The sequence below is a fragment of the Camelus ferus genome, chromosome 31 (genome assembly GCF_009834535.1).
Source record: "Camelus ferus isolate YT-003-E chromosome 31, BCGSAC_Cfer_1.0, whole genome shotgun sequence".
NCBI classification, from domain to species: Eukaryota; Metazoa; Chordata; class Mammalia; order Artiodactyla; family Camelidae; genus Camelus; species Camelus ferus.
The window spans coordinates 14,728,522-14,752,458 of NC_045726.1; the positions used below are offsets into that span (position 1 = coordinate 14,728,522).

General features: G+C 43.8%; 1 long non-coding RNA gene across 1 annotated transcript; it reads left to right on the plus strand.

The window, feature by feature from the left end:
* The first annotated feature begins 550 nt into the window (after positions 1-550).
* On the plus strand, positions 551-21,030 carry LOC116660748. Its single transcript, XR_004316356.1, has 3 exons — positions 551-560; positions 12,368-12,373; positions 20,480-21,030. It is a non-coding gene; the product is annotated as an uncharacterized LOC116660748 (long non-coding RNA).
* The last annotated feature ends 2,907 nt before the right edge of the window (positions 21,031-23,937 follow it).

Genomic DNA, 23,937 nt, shown 5'->3' on the forward strand with positions numbered 1-23,937 from the left:
CACCGTGAGGCGTGTGTGAGCGGTGCTCACATGAGGTGCAGCCAGAGTTCCAAAGAAAAGAGCCTTCCTGGGCTTCGGGGGGAGGGGAGGCTTCCTGGGGAAGAAGGCACTGGATTTGGGTCTCATGAAGGGATGGGATTCAAAGAAGTGAAGGAGAGGGGATATTTTATGCAGGAAAAAGAAAAATACCAGAGACATGGTTTTAGAATAAGAAAGAGAGAATGGGGGAGAGAGAGTGAGCATGTGCACCTGTGGGTTGGCCTGCAGGGAGTATGAGGAAGGGACAAGGATGCAGCCCATCCAGTATGTCCCCTGCCATTTTGCTGGGAGGAGGTCTTATTTAGGGGACCCTCACTAAAGTGGGGAGGGGCCCTGGGCAGGGGGACAGACAGGCTGGGGGATGGTGACCCCTCTCTAACCCCATCATAGACTCGCTGTGTTTAATTTTTCTTCACCTGCCTTTCTAAATGTAAACCGCCTGCATGGTGCAGACCACCCTCCCCAGCTTTCTTCAGCTGTCATGCATTAAGGGTAAAAAAAAAAAAAAACCCAAACACAGTGTATTTATTCTATTATTCTGTATATTATTCTATACAGTTATTTACAAACTGTAATATTCAACCTGAAAACAAATTGAGATTTCTGGACAAAAAGGTGGCGTCTGATGTTGGAATGAGAGTCCTTGTCATTCCAAATCACTCAGTCTGTGGTTGCAGATGCCTTTGGAGGAGGTGGAATGGCTTGCCTGGTGGCAGGAAGGAAGCCTGAGGGGGACAGGGGACCCCAGAAGGCAGGGGTGCAGTGAAAGCTGGAGTATGGTGGTGTTCCTAGGGTCTGGGTCACCTGAGGCCGGAGCACACCATCTGGTCACAATTAATGAATGGGCAATGGTGATGTTCCTGTTGGTGGACCCAGCCCCCTGCACCCAGCAGGTGTGTGGTGTGTGCGTGTGTGTTCTTTATTGTTGCTCTGTGTGTCTCCACCTGCCTTTTCTTCCTGAGGGAGCCTGACATTTTCCAGCACGAATCAAATGGCACTCCCATTTCTCGTTTGGTGACTACAACATAACTTCCCCCTGACGGGGAGACCAAGAGGGGAGAGGAAGAGGAGGCGGGACGTTTCACGTGACGTTGGTACGAAATTGCATGACTAAGATCCCGGAGCAATGAGATCCGTCTCTGTCTTTAGCCGGTACTCATTCATTCTGGGTTCCAAGCTCTTCTGAGGCAGCACGAACTATGACATCCACCTCTATCCAATCGCCCCCCTCCTCGTCCTCCCCTCTCACAGGGGTGGGGTCCTGACCTTGGCCCATGTACTCAGTACAAATCTAGGACTTTCCAGGGAACTCCTTGGAGAGAAATACTATGTTCTCCTGGAATGGAGCCAGGAAGAAAGGAGGGACGGGGACAGCCACAGACCATCCTGAAGGAAGACCCTCCTGGAGATGATCCTGAACCAGCGGTGTTGACGGGTGATGGACAGGGTCCTGGTGACATCATTTGAGCCCCTGGATAAATCTGGGCACAAAGTTAGTCAATCCTTGGACTTCCCAGTTGCGGGAGGTCATAGGTTCCATGTTCCTCCTTTCTATTGCAGTCTCTGTGACTCGCATCTGTGACACAGTCCTAAACGACACAGCGCTGACCACAGTCTGGTGACTTGAACAGCTGATTGGTGGCGGGGGTGGTGGTGGTGGTGGAGAAAGTGGCATAAAAGGAAGCCTGGAAGGGAGGTTCCAATCCGCCACCTGAGGCTGCTCCTGGCTAATTAGTCAGAAAACTGCCCATCTGCTGAGATGAGCGGGCAGGTGGGGACGGAGCATGGGGCTTGGCCCTCCATGAGCCCCTCAACTTACTATTTATGATTTTTTTCTTTGTCATTCACTTTTTTATTGAAGTATAGTCGATTTACAGTGTTGCGTTAATTTCTAGTGTTACTGCACAGTGATTCAGTGATACATACATATACAGTTACACATATATATACATATATGTGTGTGTGTGTGTGTGTATATTCATTTTCATAAAGAGAGAGTACAAAAACTGGCAGGAACCTTGGAGAATGTTTGTCCCAAGGCCTCATTTTATGGCTGTGAAACTAGATACCCAGGAAGAAAACATGACCATCCAAGACCCCGCAATGTGTCAGTGACAAATTCTTTGTTCTAACTTTTAAAAAATTTTGCCAGGGTACAGAGTTGTTGGGGTGTGGAGGGAGAGCGGGTATGAGTAGTGATGTGCCCAAGTTCATGCCCCTGAAGGGGACCCTGGGCTGGGAGACCACCAATGTGAGTGCATTTCTTACGGAGGGGCAGCCTGCAGGGAGATGGCTGGGGCTGGGGCCGAGGGCACAGCTCTGGAAGGACTCGGGGTCTTCAAGGCCTGTGCACCTACCTAGGTCTCACTTCTCAAGCAAGCCTCTGCCGGCTCTATTTTCATTCCATCTCTTACTGCTGGGGCTCCATCTGGAGCTCATCTCCCCTCCTCCTGGCCTCTCACCCTTCCCCACGAGTGAGAGGAGCTTCATTAGTCACTGGGTGTGAGGATGGCCTGGGCTATAGATCTGGTGGGGTGGGGGGAATTGGCTGTGGTGGTGGCCAGGGAGGGCAGGGCCAGGCGGGAGAGGGTCATCAGAGAGGGCTCTGCTCAGAGCAGTTTCCAACCAACCCCCAGATGGTAACACCAGGCATTCACTTAGATCAACGCCATTGTCCTCTCAGAAGCACTCTCCCAGGGAAGGCAGTTTCCCCCACCTGCGATCTAAGTTAGTGGTCTCCAGTCTTCTGGGAGAAATGACCAAAGATACAATACATAAGCACACACATACTCACATGCACACACACACACATACACTTGCATGCATATGCTATGCATATAAACACACATGTACACATGCTTATGCACATACATACACTTACACACATACATACACACATACGCACACACATATATTCACACATACACACAATACACATATGCATACACTCACATACATATAATACATACATATATACATATGTACATGCACATCAACATACATATGTGCACACATACACACACTTACATGCATGCATGCACATCCATACACACATGCACACACATACACAATACACTCACATAGATACATGCACACTCACACACATGCACACATGCATAGACACACACACGTACACATACATGCATGCATGTGGAAGGTGGGAGATTTCCACTCAAGGCTGCCTTTCCTTTCCCTTCTCTCTGGAGCCAAACTCTGGGTGCAAGTCCTCCCCCAGGAAGGAGCTGCTGACGGAGCTGGGGGCCTATCACCAGGGCTCTGCCGTGCATTTAAGAGGCCAGCAGTTTCGCTCCTCTCCTTGCTCCCAAGCGTCTCCTGTCTGGGGGTCTGGCAGAGCCCCCTCTGCTTTGCACACCACCCCCTGGCTGGCAGAAGGGATCCGTGGGTCCATTTGTCTGAAGATGTGAGGAGGCCGAGGGGCAGCAGGGCTCTGTCACCGCTGTACTTTGGCCCAGTCGCTGTCCTTCTCCGGGTTTCAGGTTTCCTACCTGCCAAGGTCGTCTCCTTTTGGTGCTCATGTCTGTCTTAAAGGTTCTTCCAGTCTCTTCTGTCATCCTTGAATTTTGGTTCTTACAGCCTGGCTCCTCACAGCTCTCCTGGCCACCTGCCTCAGTGCCAGCGAGCAAGCATCCCCCTCTGAGACCTGAAGTGCACGGGGTCTGGTGGCCCAGAGCTGGGAGACAGCACACTCACCACAGGGAGAGACTCTGATGGCCTGAGCAGCGACCTTCAGGCCTGAAGCCCCCTGGGGTAGCGAGGAGGGAGTGGGGCAGAGAGGGTTTCAGTTAGTTGGATCTGCTTCTGAACCCTGCCTGGATAAAACTCAGATGATTTCAGATTGTCACAGACGAGAGCTGGTGGCTTCTGAACTTTCTTCTGCAGCAAGAGTAGTGCTTGTGTGTGCACACATTCTTAATATCCTCACTCAAAACCTTATTCACTCCTTTTAAAAGTAGAGGCCGAGCCAGTGATAAATTGCTGACTCCTTCAACATGAATATTGTTCAATTATTCACAGATGTGTTTGGTCTGACAAAAGCCTTTGCTTCAGCACATCTCTCCCGTTAACCAAAGGCGTTCATGTTAATGTAGCGTCAGCTGTCAATAGCACAGACTTTCAGCAGCTTTCAGCGACTCCAGTGTCTTCTTTCTTCACTCTGTCATTTTCTCTTATGATTTAATTAGTGCGAGGCTGGAATCCTGGGCTCTCAATTTATCCAGAAAGTTGAATAAACTGGATTTTGACACCCGCTGAATTCCCCAAGCTGGGCCGTCTGCTCCATCCTTCACCCACTAAACTGGGTTGTGGGATGTCGGCTTTGCTGCTCCCCCACACCGGCCTTGGGGAGACCAGTTGACCTGAATCAGACTTCAGGGTTCTGGACAAAGGCTTCCTCCTGCGGGTGTGGTCTCACCCCTTCCACTTCAGATTAGATTGAGCCAAAGGGCTCTTATTCTGGCTGGGTGGCTTTCATCCCCCTCCTTCTGGTGCCTGGGTTGTCCCCCTGATCTTCTGATGTCCAAGGAGGGCCAGGTGTCCTGGACACCACCAAGGGCAATGATTCTCAAACTTTCATTTTTAGCAGGGCAGCACTTCTCAAAGGAAACCTTGTGCAGACTGCTACATGTCCAAGAGGGAAGAGCAAAGCTCTTCTGGAGGAAACAGAGGTGGAGCCCCATGTCTTTCTTTACCCCAGACCCAGAAACCCATGCCAGGAACTTCAGGGCTCTGCAAATCCCAGCCTAAAGTCCGTGATCCATCAAAGCCCAACCAAGAGACACAAGTAGGGAGAGGGAAGAAGGGAGAGGAGAAATAGGGGTAGGGGATTAAGAGGCACAAACTATTATGTATAAAATAATACAAGGATGTATTGTACAACACAGGGAATATAGCCAATATTTGACAATAACTACAGATGGAATATAACCTTTAAAAATGGTGAATCACTATATTGTACACCTGTAACTTATATAATATTGTACATAAACTATACTTCAATTTAAAAAAAGACTGCTTAAGAGAAAACTAACAACTTCATTATGACTAACACTTGCAACCAATCATATTTTCTTGCAAATTTCCAATCAAAATTTAATTAAGTTGTTTCTGTTAAGTCAGAAAAATTGCCCCATTACACTGAAAATGCTTACTTGAATGTAAACTTTTTTTTTCCCTCCAGATTTTAAAAAATGGAGTCATTAAATTCAGAGAAAGAAGAAGAGCCCGACCAAGAGCAGCCAGATCCCAGTCGGTGGTGGAGACGGTACTGGTTTGCAGTCGTTCTGAGGGCTCCTGTCAGTATTCTTCTCACTCAGCCCCTTCTTCCAGGGCTCTTCCCAAAAGTCACTACTTCATCAAGGCTCTCTCAGCATCTACAATGTATCGTTCAGCTTCCATTCGACAGATACTTGTTGAGCTCCTCGTAGGTGCGAGGGGAAGCAGCAGGAGGCAAGAGATATGAAAACCTTTGCTCCCATGGAGCTGTTATTCTAGTGAGAGAGAGAAATAATAAACAAATGAATAACTAGGTGAGTGTTCAGAGAGAACTAAAGCCAGGGAAGGAATGCCAGGGATGGGGTGGGGGTGACAGCAGGTATTATCTGACTGGAAGATGACACTGAAGCACTGACTGTGAAGGGGTGCAAGGAGAGACCATATGAGTGTCTGGCTGAAGGTCGGTCCAGGACGATGAAACAGAGCATGTGATGGTGCGGAGCTAGGAATGTACTTAGAGAGTTGAAGGAAGAGTGAAGAAGTCAGTGTAGCTAGAAAAAGGGAAGCCAAAGGGGTAATGGGGCCAAATCATTTAGGACCTCACAGGACATTATAGGGGCTTGTAATTGCACTTGGTTGAGTAGGGGGGGCACTGCATGGATTTGAGCCCTGGGAACCCACGATCTGACTTGGCTTTTGAGAGGATTATACCTACCACATTGTCGGGGAAAGATACAGGGGCACAAAGGTAGGGAGATTAGTGCAGAGGGAGACTGCACTATGGCAGTGATCTAGGGCAGAGATGATGTACACCTGCGTGGTGGTGACTGTGGGGACAAGTGCTTGCATTCTGCATGTATTTTGAGGGTAGAGCCAACAAAATTTGCTGAAGGATTAGTTGTGAGGCGTGACAGTGAAAGAACAGTCAAGGATGATTATGCAGTGTTTTAGCCTAAGCAAACAGAAAGATGCCATTCACCAAGATGAGGAAGACTGGAAGAAACAGGTTTTCCAGGTGCCGGGAGGGGGCGCATATCAGAGGCTCAGTATGGGAAAAGTTCACTAAAGTTACCTAAAGGTATCAGATGTCCTAAAGGTCAAATGTCCGAGTGATGAAGTGATGTGAAGATTCCGGCCAGTTGTGAAGTTTCCAACCTTCCCCCCTGCTAAAACTCAGTTGTTAGTTTCAAAAGCTACACCGTCACATTCTCTGCAGGGTTACAATGCGCGTGTCCGAATGTTGTTAGGACAATATAGGCATCTCGGTGCTGGGAACCTTACTCATCCGGGGTCCTCCACTGCTTCGTCACAGTGCTGGGCAGATGGCCTGGGCTTGAGAAATGCTTGTTGTCGTGAATTCAACAAATATTTTGGTAGAGTTAGAGAACCAGAAGAGCAGTGTGACATAGCTTAGCATCTTCCAAATTGTTTTCTGCTGAACATTAATCCCTTGAGATATTCAATTAAAAACCAGATTCCATAGTCAAGTAAGTTTGGGAAGCTCTGTATTCTGCACACCGCCCTCTGAGCATCACAACATGAAGCACATTTGCATATTCAAAGGGATTTAAAAATCCTCCAAAATGTATCTAACTCTGTCCACCTCAGCGTCTCCCAGTCATACCTCCCAATCATGACCTTATAATAACAATATCATCTGGAGCTAGAGTTGCATAAAACACACTGTGGGATATGTTGGAAGATAAAAATAATGCTGGAATTGGGAATCTAAAGACCTAGGTTTGAGCCCCCACAATGTGATCTTAGGTGAATATCATTACCTGCTTGGGTTCTGTTCCCTCATCGGAGGGACTCAGACTAGCAGATTCTATGGCTTGAATGCACAATATGCAAATTTTATTCATTCTTTTCATTTTTGTTTCTTCCTGGAGTAAGGCTGGGTTTTAGCAAATTAGTAAAGACACCATGGTTTACATGCGGTATCCAATTGATCTCTTTTTGCTGCTCACCACAATCCCTAGGAAAATTCATGCTGTGCCCTTGCATCTAGCCTCCCATCCTCAACACTAACATATATCTCTGTCCTTAATCTCCGCCCCCCACTTGCCCTCTCCAGGCAATGCGCTGGGCTCCAGAGCTCTCCTGTCTTCTTACCTCCCCAACCTAAATATGCTGCGAAGGTCTGGCGAGGTGAGAGCTAGCTAACGTCTGCTGGGTGAGCAGGCGTCAATAGCTCATATGTTGCTCCTCCCAGGAAACCTTAATTTTAGTAGATCCCTCTGGAGATTAGATCTTGGATCCAAAGAAGCAAGTCTGCGATTAAGAACTTCAAGACTAGGGGGTAGCTCTTGCACACCTGAGTCCTGCAATCCTCCATAGCATGCTAGAAAGGATATTACCTTATTTGTCTAAGGGCAGGGGGCTTGTTGGTATGTTAAGAAACCTGGCAAATGGAGTCTATGGAGGGCAAGAATGAAGAAAAGATGTTCAGAACTCCCTTCGCTATAGTGTGTCTAAACATGCTGGATTTGAGACACAAGTCTTTCAAATGCATGGCTAAGCTGGTGGGAAAGGAAGGGAACTCCTCGGAGACTGGATACAGGAAAGTCTGAATTCATCTGAGTTAGAGAGCTCTGGAGTTGGCATGTGTCCTTGTAGGATACATACAGGAAGGAAGAGAAAAGGGCTGGGGTCTAAACAAAGTGGGAACACCCCTGGGTAAAGCTGGGGTCCCTCAGGGGGTGACCTAAAGTTTTACACACCCTAGAGATGGAAATGATGAAAAAAACACTCCCCATGGCTCTGGGCAGAACAGAATAAAAGAACATAGCTACCTTAATAACTCTTACCCACAAACGCCCCTCATGCAGGTCTGCTGTCTGGATTTACATTACATGTGGCCTGAAAACCTGTATTCTGAAAATTTAGCTTTAAGTAGTCTCAGGTTAGTAGTGCCCCATGGCATTTGGAAGAAATAAATATATACACTTTCTGGAAGCAAATTCTAAATGCAAGCCTGGAGAATTCCCTCAGATAAAGATCCTAGGAACACGAGTTTGCAATGAGAAATCAACACACACATGAGTTCACAAAGCACCATTAGCGAGAGTCAGCAGAAACAACCAACTGCACAATTAGAGCCACAAGGACTGCAGGCATTGGAATTGGTAGACAGAGAATTTAAAGCAAGGATATTTAATATATCTTTGGGCTTAAATAAAAGCATGTAAAAAAATGAAGAGATTATAAAAATTGACCAGGGAGATTTAAAAAGGAGCCAAATAGATGTTCTAAAAATTAAAAAAAAAAATCATTGTAAATGAAATTAAAACTTAGTGAGAAGTTGAAAAGAGGATTAGTGAGCTGAAATATAAGTGTGAAAGTGACCTGAAAGAGACTTTGAGAATCACGGACACATGGTAAGAAGACCCAGCATCTCTATTATTGGAATTTAAAAAGAGGACAGAAGAGAGACAAAAAGGAGAGAAAAGAGAGACAAAAGAAAGAAGTGGGGAGAGGCCGTAACAGATGACTGGATAAAGAAGATGTGGTATATCTATACAATGGAGTACTACTCAGCCATAAAAACTGACAACATAACGCCATTTGCAGCAACATGGATGCTCCTGGAGAATGTCATTCTAAGTGAAGTCAGCCAGAAAGAGAAAGAAAAATACCATATGAGATCGCTCATATGTGGAATCTAAAAAAAAAAAAAAAAAAAAAACCAAACAAACAAAGCATAAATACAAAACAGAAATAGACTCATAGACATAGAATACAAACTTGTGGTTGCCAAGGGGGTGAGGGGTGGGAAAGGATAGACTGGGATTTCAAAATTGCAGAATAGATAAACAAGATTACACTGTATAGCACAGGGAAATATATACAAGATCTTGTGGTAGCTCACAGGGAAAAAAATGTGACAATGAATATATATATGTTCATGTATAACTGAAAAATTGTACTCCACACTGGAATTTGACACAACATTGTAAAATGATTATAAATCAATAAAAAATGTTAAAAAAAGAAAAGGACAAAAAGAGAGAAGTGGGGAGGGCAGGTTATCTAATGACGGAGAATTTTGCAAATTTGATGAAAGACACCAAAGCTTGAGTTCATTAAGTCCACACAAAGGTATACCACGGTGAAAACGCAGGGCACCCAAGAAAAAAAGATCACAAAAGCAGCCAGGCACAAAACGTTAATTACTGCAAGGAAATCAAAGTAAGCAGACAGATAACTTTCCAATGTTAACAAACTCAGAAACAAGGGGAATAAAGTATTCAAATTTTGGAGAGAACATAGCTGTCAACATAAGATTTTACATCTAATGTAATTTCTTTTAAAAGTGAGGACAACCAAAAGAAATTTTTAGATTTAAAAAAAAAGAGCTCATCAAACATCGATAAAGGGTTCGATTCACGATAAATATGTAACAAGTCACAATCTGAATTAGTATCTAATAGTGTAGCTCAGAAACATACAAAACAACAATCAATCCGTCTATAAGGACAAACTGACAAATTTACCATCTGAGTGGGAGATTTTGACATCCTGGTCTCAGAGACCGATAGGTCAAGCAGATCCAAATCAATAATGACAGAGAAGATCTGAACTACATGTTTAACAAGCACGATTTAAGGTATGTATATAGAAAACTGCACCAATAATCAAAGAACACACATTCTTTTTAAACACACATAGAACATTTATAAAAATTGATCGAGTTCTAGGCTGTATGCATTTCAAAGAATTGGTATCGAATAGACCTACATTCTTAGGCAACAATGAAATTACATTAGAAATGAATAAAAAAAAGAATCATCCATAATAGAAATTAAAGAAACTCTATAATAAATACATGGTGAAAAAATGGTGAAACTTCTCTAAATCAAACCTTGTGGGATGCAGCTAAATGGGTGCCTCCAGATAAAATTATGGTCTCAAAGACTTTTATTATAACAGAAGAGGGGATGAAAAGATATGAGCAGCTAGACATTGAACTTTAAAAGTTAGATAAACAAGATTATACTGTATAGCACAAGGAAATATATACAAGATCTTGTGGTAGCTCACAGCGAAAAAGAATGTAACAATGAATATATGTATGTTCATGTATAACTGAAAAATTGTGCTCTGCTCTGGAAATTGACACAACCTTGTAAACTGACTATAACTCAAAAAGAAAAGAAGTTAGAAAACAATAATGGGGAAAAAACAAAGAAAGAAGTAAGGAAACAGTAAAGGAAAGGTCAGAAAATGAGGAAATGGAAAACGAAGTTTCAATAGACGGGAACAACAAGGGTATACATTGCTTCTTTGAAAATCTTAATAAGATCGACACACCACTGGAAGACAGATCAAATATAAAAGTGAGAAAAAACAAGCACAAACAACTTTGGGAGTGAAAAAGGGCATAAATGGGGCAGCAGAGATTAAAAAGTAGTATGAGAATATCAAAAAAATTCATGCACGTAATTTCAAAACTTATACATAAATTCCATAATAAATTCCTCAGAAAACAAAAATCACTAAAATTGACTCAAAAGGAAATGATTCTAAAGCCATGAAGGGCATGGATTCAGTATTTAAAAACATTGCTTCAAAGAAAACACCAGTCACAGACAGTTTTATAGATTAGGTGAGCTCTACGAAGCTTTCATGGAACAAATAATTCAAAACTTACATAATGTTTCAGAGTCAAGAAGAAGCCAGCATACCCTCAATATGAAATCCTGACAAAAGCAAGTACAAGAAAGGAAAGTTGTAGACCAGTTTAACTCATGGCTATTGTTGTAAACGTCCTAATCAGTATATTAGAAAATTGAGTCTAAACCCCAAAATAATTACTTTATGATAAAGTTTATATTATTCCAGGAATATAAGGGTAGTTCAACATTAGAAAAAGATATAAATGTAATTTACCACATTAGCAAATTAGAACATCTCATATTCAATTACTATCAGTTACTAGCAATTATCATGGTAAAAAGTTTTAGCAAATTCAGAATAGAAGAAACATTCTTTAGCCTGATAAACTATATCTACCTGAATTCTGGGGCCAACATTTTATTCTGTGGCAAAATATTAAAAGCATTCTCTTTAAGGTCTGGAACAAGAAAAGGTTCTTGCCACTACTAATTCAAACAATATACTAGAGGTTCTAGACAATGCAGTAAGTCAAGAATAAAAATGCTTAAGGACTAGAAAGGAAGAAGCAGTGTTATGAGCAGATAATATGATAAAAGGCTCAAAATAATCTATAAAAATGATTTTGTAACGCACAAGGAAATTTAGCAGGTTGACAGGTTTTGATTAATACAAATTTCAATTGTATCTTCTATATACATGGGAAAGAATAAAGCTGCAATTAAAATATTATTTATAGTAAAAAAACCAAAATGTGTTGTACCCAGGGGATCATAAAACATTTATATGGCACTTATCATGGGCCATGCACTCTTCTAAGCACTTTTTTATATTAATCCATATAATCTTTATAAAAACTCTATGAGGTCGGCACTATAAATTAGTCCCATTTTGCAGCTATGGAAACTGATAGCCAAAGAGATTATATAGGTTGTCCATATCGCAAAGTTAGTGAATTGCGGAGTAGGAATTCAAATGCAACATCTGCTTCCAGATGTTGGAACTGCTACTCCACAATTTCCTTTTTGGAGAAAATTGAAAAACTTTACTGAAAGACATCAAAAAAGATCTAAATAAATAGAAGAGCATAATATGTTTATGGATAGGATGACTTAATATCATAAAGATACCAGTTCTCCCCAAACTGGTTTATATGTTGAATGCAATGCCAGTCAAAAATCCCAAAAGTATTTTCGTGGAACTTGACTGGTAAGTTACAAAATTTATATGGATGAACAGAGTCAAGAAGAGTTAGTGTAGTCTTGAAAATAAAGAACAAGAGGAGAGAGATACTTGCCCCATCATGCAACAACATAAAATGCTACTACTATAAAAATAAAGAATGTGGCTTTGGCACAGGGACAGACAAATCCAATGGAACATAAAGAAGAGCTTATAAATTGAGCCATGCATATAGGGAAAGAGATGGGTTCTTCAATATGTGGTACTGATTATCCAGATGGAAAACAATGAAATGAAGTCCTGCGTCACATCATACACAAAAATTAATTCCAGCTGGATTAAGGTCTTAAACATGAAAGGCGAAAGTTTAAGACTTTAAGGAGAAAATATGAAAAAAACCCCCCATCTTTATGACTTCAGGGAAGTTATTTCTTAAACACAACACCAAAAACCATAATGACAAATAAAAGGGTTGCCAAAGCAGGGTACATTAAAATGAATAACTTCTAGTTTTTAGATGGTAACAGAGACTAGAAAGACAAGGTACATATTGAGAGAAGAGATTTGCCACACACATCACTGGCACTGGCTCAGTGTCCAGAATATAATAAAGAACTTCTGTGAATAAATATGGAAAAGACTAACAGCTCAAAAGAAAGGGGAATGAAAGATAGGAGCAGAAATTTCACAGAAGAGAGAGCGAACAGCCAGTAAGCATGTAAAAGGATGCTCAGTCTCTGTGGAAATCATGGGGTGCACAGTAAAATCATATTGAGATATGCTTTCTTACTGTCTAGGTAACCAATAATCAGAAAGTCTGAATATACCAAGTGACGTTAGCAAGGATGTGGAACCATGGAAACTTTCCTACACTGCTGGTGGAAGTCAAATTGATAACAGCCACTTTGGGAAACAACTTGGCATGACCTAGTAAAGGTGACAGTGACAGTTCCACTTACACGTATACATCCTAGAGAAAATCCTGCAAGTGTGCATCAGGACAAAGCCACAATCTTAGCAGCAGCAGCAGCACTGCTCCTAATACTAGAAAACCAAAAACTATCCAAATGTGTCTCAGCAGAAGAATGAGTAAGTAAATTTTTGGTTGAGTCATACAAAGGAGTGTAACACAGTGTTGGAAAATGAGCGAATTTCTAACTCAATGCTCCAGCTCCTGGCCGAATGATAAGAGGAGAACTTCGTGCTGGACCACTCTGCGATACCATTGATGCTCCAGAGCTCCCCGAAGGTTCAGGCTGAGACTTGACTTCAGCTGAAACCTCTTTGCTGAGTTTCTTCCTCTGCTCTATCCAACTTCCCTCACTCCCTTACAGGTTCTTTGCACAAGAATTCCAAGCTCTGCTTTTAGGGAACATGATGGGTGTGAGCTCTACTGACCTACGAAGCGCCTAAAAGTAAGGGTGAACCTGCTTTGAGGGAAGAAGAGATGCCAGAGTTGTGAGAAGAAATCGTTCACCATATGCTCAAAGGCATGTCGAGAGGGTTCAAACTCTTTTCCCTGCCTCTTCCTACATTATTCTTTAGTAGGTAATTAATCTCATTCACATACATTTTATTGCAAGATCTTTAGCATAGGAATGGTAAATAAAGAGGGGGTAAGGTAGAGAGGGATTAAAAAAAAGCTAAAAGAAGATGAAAAACATACAAGTCAGGAAGAATGAATCAAAAACAGCAGGAAAACTTCAGGTAAATGTTAGGTTGAACCATCTGAAACTGTCGATGTTTCACCATTTTGACTCACAAAACACAAATTCATACGGTTCAATTTGAACATTTTTCCAAATTCTTGCACAAGTTACAGAGAATATAGTATCTCCAAGACAGAGCTGACTCCGTTCCACTCGGGGGAAGGCAGTGTACGGCCTCAGCTTCCCACAGGACCTCTGGGTGCGAACGACACTGGGTTGCTGGCTTTCTCAGCAGGAGCAGGCAGCTCCCCTGAGCATCTTGCTGCCATGGGTCCTCGAGGTTGCTTTCACAAGAGCCTACAAACAGGGAGTGCAGCTTAGGATGTAGACAGATGCACAACTTGGGGTGCAGATAGATGGGACGGACCGACCACTCCATGGCACAGCTGCAGAAGCTTCGCCTGTAAGTTCTGGCTTGCCCTGTGTGGTTAGCCTGAGCCCTTCACTCCACTGAGAGGTTGGCTGAAGTCAGAGCGAGCAGGGCTCGCTAAGCCACAAGAAGGAGTCTGGATGTAACTCAAGGTGCAAAAGGAAACCATTGAAAGGTTTTGAGCAAGGAAGTAAAGCCATCTGATTTATGCTGTAAAAACCTCACTCTGCTTGCTGTGATTATGTAAGGACAGGATTCGAAGTAGAGGAACCGGTTGGAAGGCTACTGAATTAACCTGGATGAAGGAAGGTGGCTCGGCAAGGGCATTCACACCGGGAGTGGAGAGAAGTAAACTGACTCAAGATATATTTAGGAAGTTGAATGATAATATGTATTAATAGATTTGGATGTTACGTCTTATATGCCAGAGGAACTCATACGCAATGCCTGGGTATCCTTCTTGAGCCACTGCGGATATGGGGGTTCCATTCACATAGATGGGGGAGAAGGAAGAAGAAGTAATTTTAGGAGAGAAAAGAATGGATTCCCCTTCAGAAATGTGAAGTTTGAGATATCTGTGAGACATTCAAACGGAGGTGCCCACCGGGTAGCTGGATATATTAATCTGGAGTCCAAAAGAGGGGTTTGAGCTGGAGATAGAAATTTTGGAGTATTTATTATATGCATGAGTTAAGCCATGGGACTGAGAAGAGTACAGAGAGATAAGAGTAGAGATCAGTATAGAATCCTAGAGAATGTCATAGGATGTCAGGTAGAAGAAACGGAGACTGATGGAGGGAGAAAGAGAGGGAGAGAAGGAAAAAAGGGAGAGAGAGAGAGAGAGACAGAGCAGAAGAGAAGAGAGAAGACAGACCCTGTGGATTAAGAGGAGATCCCCAAAACAGAGATCTGTGGGCTTCAACAGCAGGGGATGGTAAGGAAGGAAGTTCTGGTCGACCATGTGTCATGCCAATGAAGTGCAGAGAAAGTGAGACAGAAGCCTTGGGGATTCAGAGGGTAGTGACCTCCTTAATGGCTACAGTTTGAGTGTTGAGAAGCAGAATCAACTTGAGGTGGGTTGGTGAGAGGTGACTGGAGGAGGAGAAACAGGAGGGGTGTGTGTAGGAAATTTTTGTGGGAAGTTTGGCTCTGAGAGGAGCAGAGAAATGGAGTGTTAGCTGAGAGGAAAGAGGGAGTGAATGAAGGTCGTTAAAGAATGGGAGACACCAGGGCATCGTGGTAAGCTATTGGGAAGGATGCAGGGGAGACCAAGCGTATGATGGTGAAGGAGGGAACTCACTGGGAGAGTGAAATTGGTGGTCCACGTCAAAAGGTCTTATCTTTACTGAAATCTTTTAGAAAATTAGGTCCTTTCTCCCTCTAGTCTTTGAAGTTTAAATACTCAAGTAGAAGTTCTATGCTCTCAATTGCAAGTTCTTTCAGACTCTGTGATGAAATTGGCCCACGTCTCCAACCCAGACTTCCCAGAGAGTGTCTGGGATGAGGGGTGTTCCTTCCACCCTTCCGATGAAGACAGAAACACAGCATGGGTTGAGTGGCAATGCCCGTCCTGTGTCTCTGTCTGGCGCTGCACTGCTTGCCCCAAGCAGGATGCTTCCTTGTCCTGTTAATACAAATGTATCCGGGAGAGCATTTGTGTTGTCGCTTCCAATGCCACCCAGCTCATCGTTAGCTGGGACCTGGGTACTTCTCTTATTGGTATACGCACCACTCTGGTATTTCTCCCTGGCCATGTGCCCATCTGTAGTGATTATTTCTGGCTGATTTCTCAACGTATCCTGGACAATTATGCTGCTCTGATTTTATGAAACAGTTCTGGCCAGGGATTTGCTTGGGGAGGACCATAGTATCCAATTTCATCCAGCCTGAGGGTGAAGACAACCCACAGAGGAAGTTAAGATCAAGCAAGTCAAAGGACGCTGCCCTTTCACACCATCCCTGGGACCCACTCACCTAATGACCTTCTGTGATATGCCTTCTTCCTTTAGGTGAATTTGAGTTGGCATTTTCTGTTTTTCAATCAAAGTCATCCTTTCTTTTATACCTTCCTTTGACTTGCCCCACACTACATCCTTTTGAAATCTATAGTCATCAAAAAGCTCCCTGTGCAGATATATGGATTTCTTTAGATGTCTTTTTAATTGGGATCAACTATAGTTGCATCCTGAGAATTTCTTGTTTTAGGGCTTCCCAACATCTCATTCAGTAGTGCAGTGTTATAAAATCTGAGGCGTCCAATATTTTAGATAATCAGTTACCGGTTTAGAAAAGGGCCTATTATTCCCACAGACTATTGAAACGTGTGCCAAAAATCATTGTTTTGGCATCGAGATTTCTTTTCCTCACAACGGCCCTAGAACCAGCTGCAGTGTAAAACCTACTGGCTTATGACGCATCCTGATTTGGGGTTTGGAAATATGGTCACTGCTCCTTTAGAGTCTGTCCATGGCATCAGGCTGATCTGAACGTTTTGAAACCCACTTTTCAAAAGTGACATGTCTGACTGTAGCCAACGTTGCTTTCCTCCGCAGTAACAGCCTCCGACAAGACACGGTCCCTTTCTCCCAAGGTTCCCGTCAGTTCTACTTCACCAATTTGTTCTTCCTTGTTGGCTGGAATTAAGTCCAGAGAAGTGGCTCTGTTCTCCTGTCCTTTCCTTTCCAGGAGACGAACTTGTCAGCGCTGTGAGTCAGGCAGCTCAATTGGAATGAACCCAAGGGACATATTTGCAGTAATTCACATGCTGGAAGAAAAGAGTTTGATGTGAGCTTCAGATCAACAGAGAAATTGGATTTATTTTGGACACTGTATCAGGAGGAAAAGGACCAGAGCCACTGGGAGAAATTGAGGTGATTGAATAGATCAGACCAAAGCTAAAGGCTGTGTTCATTCTCTTCAAGAAATGAAACACTGCCTATAGGAGACACTGAGTCTGCATTAGAAAGACACTGTATCGTGTTGACGGATCCGAGGAAAGATACAGATCAGCCGGGGCTGGGACTGGTGAATGTCAACGTGAGACGGAGCTGTGGCCAGAGTGGGCATTGCTAGCTACTCATCTGGTGTTTTCATGGGGCCCAGGCAGATCTGGTCGGCAGAGAGGAGAGTTACGGTGCACGGCCAGCCAGGGGCAGGGGGCAGGGGTATTGGGGGCACAGAAAACTTTCTGTATAGATGGTGAGACGCAAAAGAGTGGGGTGGATTTTAGGGTCAGCCAGCCCTGGGTTGGCTGTGCCTGGGGCTGGTAAATTATTTGCATGTCAGTATCGTCCTCTGCAAAATGTCCTCTGCTCTGGGGTGGATGAGGAATTAATTTTAAAGTATGGAAAGCACTTGCCACAGAACTGGCAGAGGAAGGACCCAAGAAGTGAGAGGGTCATGGGCGAAGAGGGAGGGGATTTGCACTCGGGGTAAGAAGATTCCTGCGAGTGGGAATATGGAGTGAGGGGACAGCAAGGGGGGAAAAGACAGGCAAGGGTGGTAGGAACCCATTCAAGAGGAACTGAGGACAAGTGATGGTGTCCAGAAATAGGCCCTGAGGGACAGCTGAATGGAGAGACAGGCAGTGAAGGGCTTCATAGAGCAGAACTAACATCTTCTGTGTGCAGGCGCTACGCTGGGGGCTTTGGGTATAAACATAAAGAGGATAGTGCCTGCTCTCAAAGAGCCCACTCTCCAAGGGGCAGTCTTCCGGCCCACTAGGGGTATCTTACTGCAAAGAAAAAAATGTAGAAACAGGAGAAAGGGGAGGAGAGAAAATTTGAGTTTATTATGCATCCAGTTGTGACTGGCTTAAGTGGCAGTCCCTGCTGTTGGAGGGAAATGTCACTGAGAGGTCTTGTGCCCGTGCCCAGCCGGCAACACACATGGCCCCTGGGTACCGGGGCAAGTACGTGGCTATCCAGGCAGCAATAAGGACCAGGATTCCAATCGCTGTGAGGTTTTCTGAGAAGCACATTGAATGTATAGGAATTTTGCATAAAGCTTTCACCGGAAAACCGTTTAAATACTACCACTAACTTCAGCAGCTGTCCCGCACAAGGAGCAAATGTCCCAGCGTAAACCCGAGGTGGGACACATGAACTACCGTTTCCTTGGCTGTTCTCAAGTTTCCTTCTTTGTACATCCCAGAGTGGGAGCCTTCCCTTGGTTGCAGGTGATTGGCGTGTACAGAGATACAGTCGTGTAAGTTGAGGTTTGCGTGGAAACATTTTTCACATACTGTACATCACTATGTACTGCTGGGTCTGTTATACTGTAAAATACGTCAAAAAGTAGAATGGCTATACACACACACACATACGCACACACAACTTAAAGAAGAAGAAAATTGACCCCTGATGCCTCCACTCAGGTTATGAAACAGATCAGAGCCTGTGACTTAAAGTCTCCTGTCTCCCTTCCCCATCACAACCCCTTTCTTTTCCTTTCACGGGTAAACCCTACCCTGAGTTTTGAGATGTCATTCCCTTGCTTTTCTTTCTAGTTTTCCCATCTATTCACATACCTCTCAGCACTGTATGGTGGGGTTTTGTGTGCTGGAACTTTATAGAAATGGAGTCGTACTGTGCATATGTTTTGTGACTCTTCCCTTTGGCTTCCCATTGGTTTGTGGGCGTCGGTCAGTTTATTTCATTGCAAACACTGCTCCCTGGCTTGACGACCCCCTCATGTACTTACAGCCTCTGCTGTCGACATTCACGTGGTTCCCAATTTCTTACCACCATGAACGGCACTGATGTAGGGCCTTCTTTCATGGCTTCTGGTGTACGCGTACAGGGTTTATCTAGGGTTTGTACTTAGGAGCGGTGCTTCTGGGACACGCACCTGTTCAACTTTACTAGGTAACACCAAACTCACAGAGCACTTGTACCAATTTACAGCCTCACTGACAAGCAAGGGGAATTTCCATTCCTCCACATCCCCCGTCTTACCACTTCGTACTGAATATATATTATTGTCTATAACAACAAACTATTTAATACACGCATCTTCATAGAGTATGTGCATGTATACAGTGTGTACATTGAGTATATTACAATGTGCGTACTTGTGTATACAGTATCCATTTGTACTTATATACAACTAGAGCTGCCTTCTCCACGCAGAATTGTACTTTATGGAAAATTTAAGGAATTTGCAAGAGTAATGTTGTGCAGAGTCGATTTTCTCTCTCTCCTCTGATTTTAGAACACACCTCTGACATTAAAAAAAAAAGCAGCTCTTCTGTTTGGGAAATTAAATTTTCAGGGGGTCACAGGAGAAGTTCGGAAGTTCTAGCCCCCCTTTTGACCCATGATCAATGCACCCCAAATGCACTGAATTAACAATACTGACAGGGGCTTTCCCAGCCAGGAGAGGCTCAGTCTGGCCTGCTGAGGGGTTCTGGAAATTTGGGTCCCAGTGGTTGCCCTCCTCGAGACATGAAGGGGCGCCACAGATAGTGAATGACTGATACTGAACGACTCAATAAAGGAGCCAAGGCCTCAGGGACCACACAGATTAACTGGGATTCCAGGGACCTCCTTGAACACTTGCCATTTCGTGTTCTGTAACTGAATTACATGGTGAGGCAGAGTGTGCGTACGTATAGAAGTGTTTTTATTTGGTTGATGGTTGATCAGACAATTACAAGCATGAAGATGAATGAATACATTACTACAGACCAGAGTGGGCTAAATGGCACAGTAGCCTGTGAACACCCACATTGTTCTGCATTTCTTAAAAGTTGTTTTCTTTGTTTGAGCAGCAGAAGCTTTCATAGACGTAAAGTCTAATAGGATGTTATGATATAAAAAGTTAAAGCTGTTACTTTATTGGAAAAATATTTAATGTTTACTTATTATAAAGTCAGTAAATGATAATAGTTATACAAATCTTTATTTACATGAATATGTGGTTATAAATGCATATAGTTTTCTTCCTTCCTTCCTTCCTTCCTCTTTTTCTTCCTTCCTTCCTTTTCCTTTTTCTTTTTCTTTCTTTCTTTCTTTCTTTCTTTCTTTCTTTCTTTCTTTCTTTCTTTCTTTCTTTCTTTCTTTCTTTCTTTCTTCCTTTCTTCCTTTCTTCCTTTCTTCCTTTCTTCCTTTCTTTCTCTTTCTTCCTTTCTTTCTTGTTGTTACATAGAATGTACCTTTTAAAGCAGTCTTAGGTTCACAGCAAAACTGAGCTGAATAGAACAGAGATATCCCATACACCCCTTGGCCTCCTCCAGCAGCCTCCCCACTACCAACGTCTCCCACCGGATGGTACATTTTTGCTATAATCCATGAACCTACACTGACACCTCTTTATCACCCAGAGCCCACAGTCTACATTAGGGTTCACTACTGATGTTGTACATCCTATGGGTTTTGACAAATGTATAATGACATGTATCCACTATTATCATATACAGAGTAGTTCCACTGTCTTAAAAATCCTCTGTGTTCAGCCTATCCATCTCTTCCCCCTCCTCAGTCCCTGCTTTTATCAAAAAGAAAAAAAAAAAGTTAAGGAGATTTAGAAGGTGGAGAGTAGGAACTTGTTATGTGAAAGCAAAGTACTAACAATATATAACACCACTTGCAGTTTAAATAAATCAAAAAATTGAAAATTCCATTAAGACACGAAAAAAAGGCAAGCCACAGGCTGGGAGATAATATTCATAGCACAAGTATCTGACAAAGGGCTTGTATCCAGGATATAAAAAAAGGAAAAAAGACAGACAAACCTCCAAGAAATGGGAAACGACTTGAACAGACACTTCACAAAAGAAGATACGAAATGGCCAATAAGCATAGGAAAAGGTGCTCGACGAACAAAACCCACGTGTGCCTAGTAGCCTCTTTGTATGTAGCGGGACAGATAAAAGAAGTGGGCCTGGCGGCACCAGATGTTGGCAAGGATGTGGGCTGACTCGAGTTCTCACACGTTGCTGGTGAGCGTGTCCCAACTGCACTGGAAACCTGTTTAGGGTTTGCTTATAAGGTTACACTTTCACCCCCACCTATGACCAAGAAACTCTATTCCTAGGTATTTACCTAAAAGCAATGAAAGTGTGTCTGCAAAAAGGCTTGTATAGGATTAGTAACGTTATCCATAATAGCCCCAAGCTGGGGGCAACCCATAAGCCTATCGACAAGTGAATGGATTAACAAAATGTGACAGATTCCTTTAATGGAACACAACTCAACAATGGAAAAGAACGAACATGCATCTATGTGACGACATAGATGGATCTCAGAAACATTATGTGGAAAGAAAGAAGGCAGACACAAACAAAGACATATTGGGTGATTCCATCTATGTGAAGTTCAGGAACAGAGAAAAACTAATCTATGCTAATAGAAATCAGGCATGTGCAGGTGCAGATTGACTGGAGGAGGACATGAGGGGACTCGCCGGGGAGACAGAAATGTTTTATACTTAAATTGGGTGTTGTGGCCGCAGGTGTGCAAAACTATCGATTAAAACTGTCACAATCTGTGCATTTCATTGTATGCAGATTTCACTTCAATAAAAACAATCCAAAATACCAATTAAGAGTCACTCATACATTATCGTAAGCGTTTACTGTCACCACACGATGTTCCTGTGGTGCTGTGAGTCACTCCTCACTCACGATTGCACGAAGGTGACGCCTTGAAAGGAGAGGAGGCTCCCGGCTGTGGACCCTGAGACTGGCGCGGGTTGGACTGGTCCCCACACATGTGTAGCAGTGCCATGTTTTCTCAAACGACCTCACACAAGAAGACGTGAAGATCTAAGTTAAAAACCAGCAACAATAACAGCAAAAAACACGGAAGACAACCGCAAAGCAAAACCACGTTCCTGATCGGTGACACAGTTAGCAGAAGTTTAAGTATCTGTCAACAGATGACAGAAATTATTTGAGGTCTAAACGAAGATGATGTAGCCTGGCATCACAAATCCGCATGGTGGGCGTCCTCTGGGTGCTGAAATCGATTACGTCGCCCATCTTCACGCTCTTGCTGTGTTACATTATGCTTTTAAAGCATTAGGTATCTATTGTTTATAATAAGACTCAAATGCTTGCAAGCCTCTGAGGTTGGAAAGCACTGGTCTAGCTGCACGAACTCTGTGTCGGAGGCCAGGATGCTGCCTTCTGTTGATGCTAGATAGCTCCTGTAATGGCTGGACTGAGCTGTTAACACTTTAGAGGTAATGAGTAAGTAGGCAGCCTGGGAGACTAAACGACTCCTGTTAAAAAATTGATAACGGCCCTTCCTAGGGCAGATTCAGAGGACGGATAAATAAAAGGAGGCCGTGAGCTGTCCAGTGAATCTCAATCAGGTGATGTAGGTTCAACCACTATTTCAACCCATTCTTGCCTGTGTGAATATTTTTCTGGGCCTCAGTTTCCTCAAGTGCCCTGCCTGACTCACTGGGGGAGAATAATGCTCCTCAAACTTTAGCAGGCATACAAGTCACTTGGGGTTCCTGTCAAAATGCAGACTATCATCCGGTAGGTCTGGAGTGGGGTCTGAGTTGCTGCGTTTCTAACAGGCTTCCCGGTGGCGCTGGCGTTGCTGGCCCCAGGACTTTACTTGGAGTAGCCAAGGGCATGGGACTCTGTCCGCCTTGTTGGTAAAGCATGAGGGACACACTCAAACCACTGCTTTCTGAGTGCATCTCTCCAGGATCATTTAGCTTAGATTAAGGGTAGAGAGAAGGTGGGATTGGAGAGAAGACTCAGATCGTTCAGGGCTGTGCTGTCCAGCATGGTGGCCACTACTCCATACGGCTATTTACATGAAATACAATGAAATGAAAAAGTCACTTCCTTAGTCGAATAGTAGCATTTTAAGTGCTCAATAGCCACATAAGGCGAGTGATGGCTGATGTATCGTATGACTCAGCACAGAATCAGGACAATCAGAACGTTGCCTTCATCACAGAAAGTCTTACTGTGTGTCACTGTTGGGGGTGTTCAAAGAGAGAACTTGACTTAGGAGCAGGCTGGAACCTGGGAGCTAGCCTGTTTTGCAGAACGACGAATCTTTCACACACAGATTTATTATCGAAGCTGGGTAAAGCCGGGTGCTGCATCTATTGGTAATTAATTTGTGTCATTTAAATCTTTAGACCTGGAGCAGAAAGCTGTTCTGCTCAGTGTGCCTGCTGGGTGGGTTTCTGAGCTCATGCAATGCCTTCAGTCTATTCCATTCGCTTAGCACGCATGTTTTGCATTGGAGCCAGGCTGGTGGACTTCCAGACCATTCAGAGCTTGTCGGGTCCCTGTTGGCGCATTTTCTAAGCTCTGTTCTGGGAAGGCTGTGGCATCCAGGTTCTGACTCCTTCTGCTGCTTCAAACAGATCAGTTTCACTTTTATCTGCTTTATATATTGGTCTCCATGCAAACATCCCTCTGGGGGGAAAAAAATTGGTCCCACTTTACACAAAATTTCCAAACTACTGATTCTGGTTCAGCCATCTCACTTTATAAATGATGAAACGGAGGTCTGGGAGGATGGACGGTCTGACCCTTCCAAGTTCACATGGCCAATTAGCAAGAGAGCTGAGATGAGAAGTCATGTCTCCTGACCTGGGCGGCTCTCCTTCTACTGGCTCACTGTTAATTATCTCTGAGCGCTGGGTGTCTGGCCACCCCCGCTGGACTGCTGGCTCCTGGAGGGAAGGACGGGGCTTGATACATTTCTGGCCCATTGCCTGGCTCCCTGCTGGAGAATTAGTGCCATCTAGTCGATTGCAGGTTGTGGCAGCTTCCTGGGAGCTGAGAGTCTGGGGGGAATTCAGAGGCAGAAC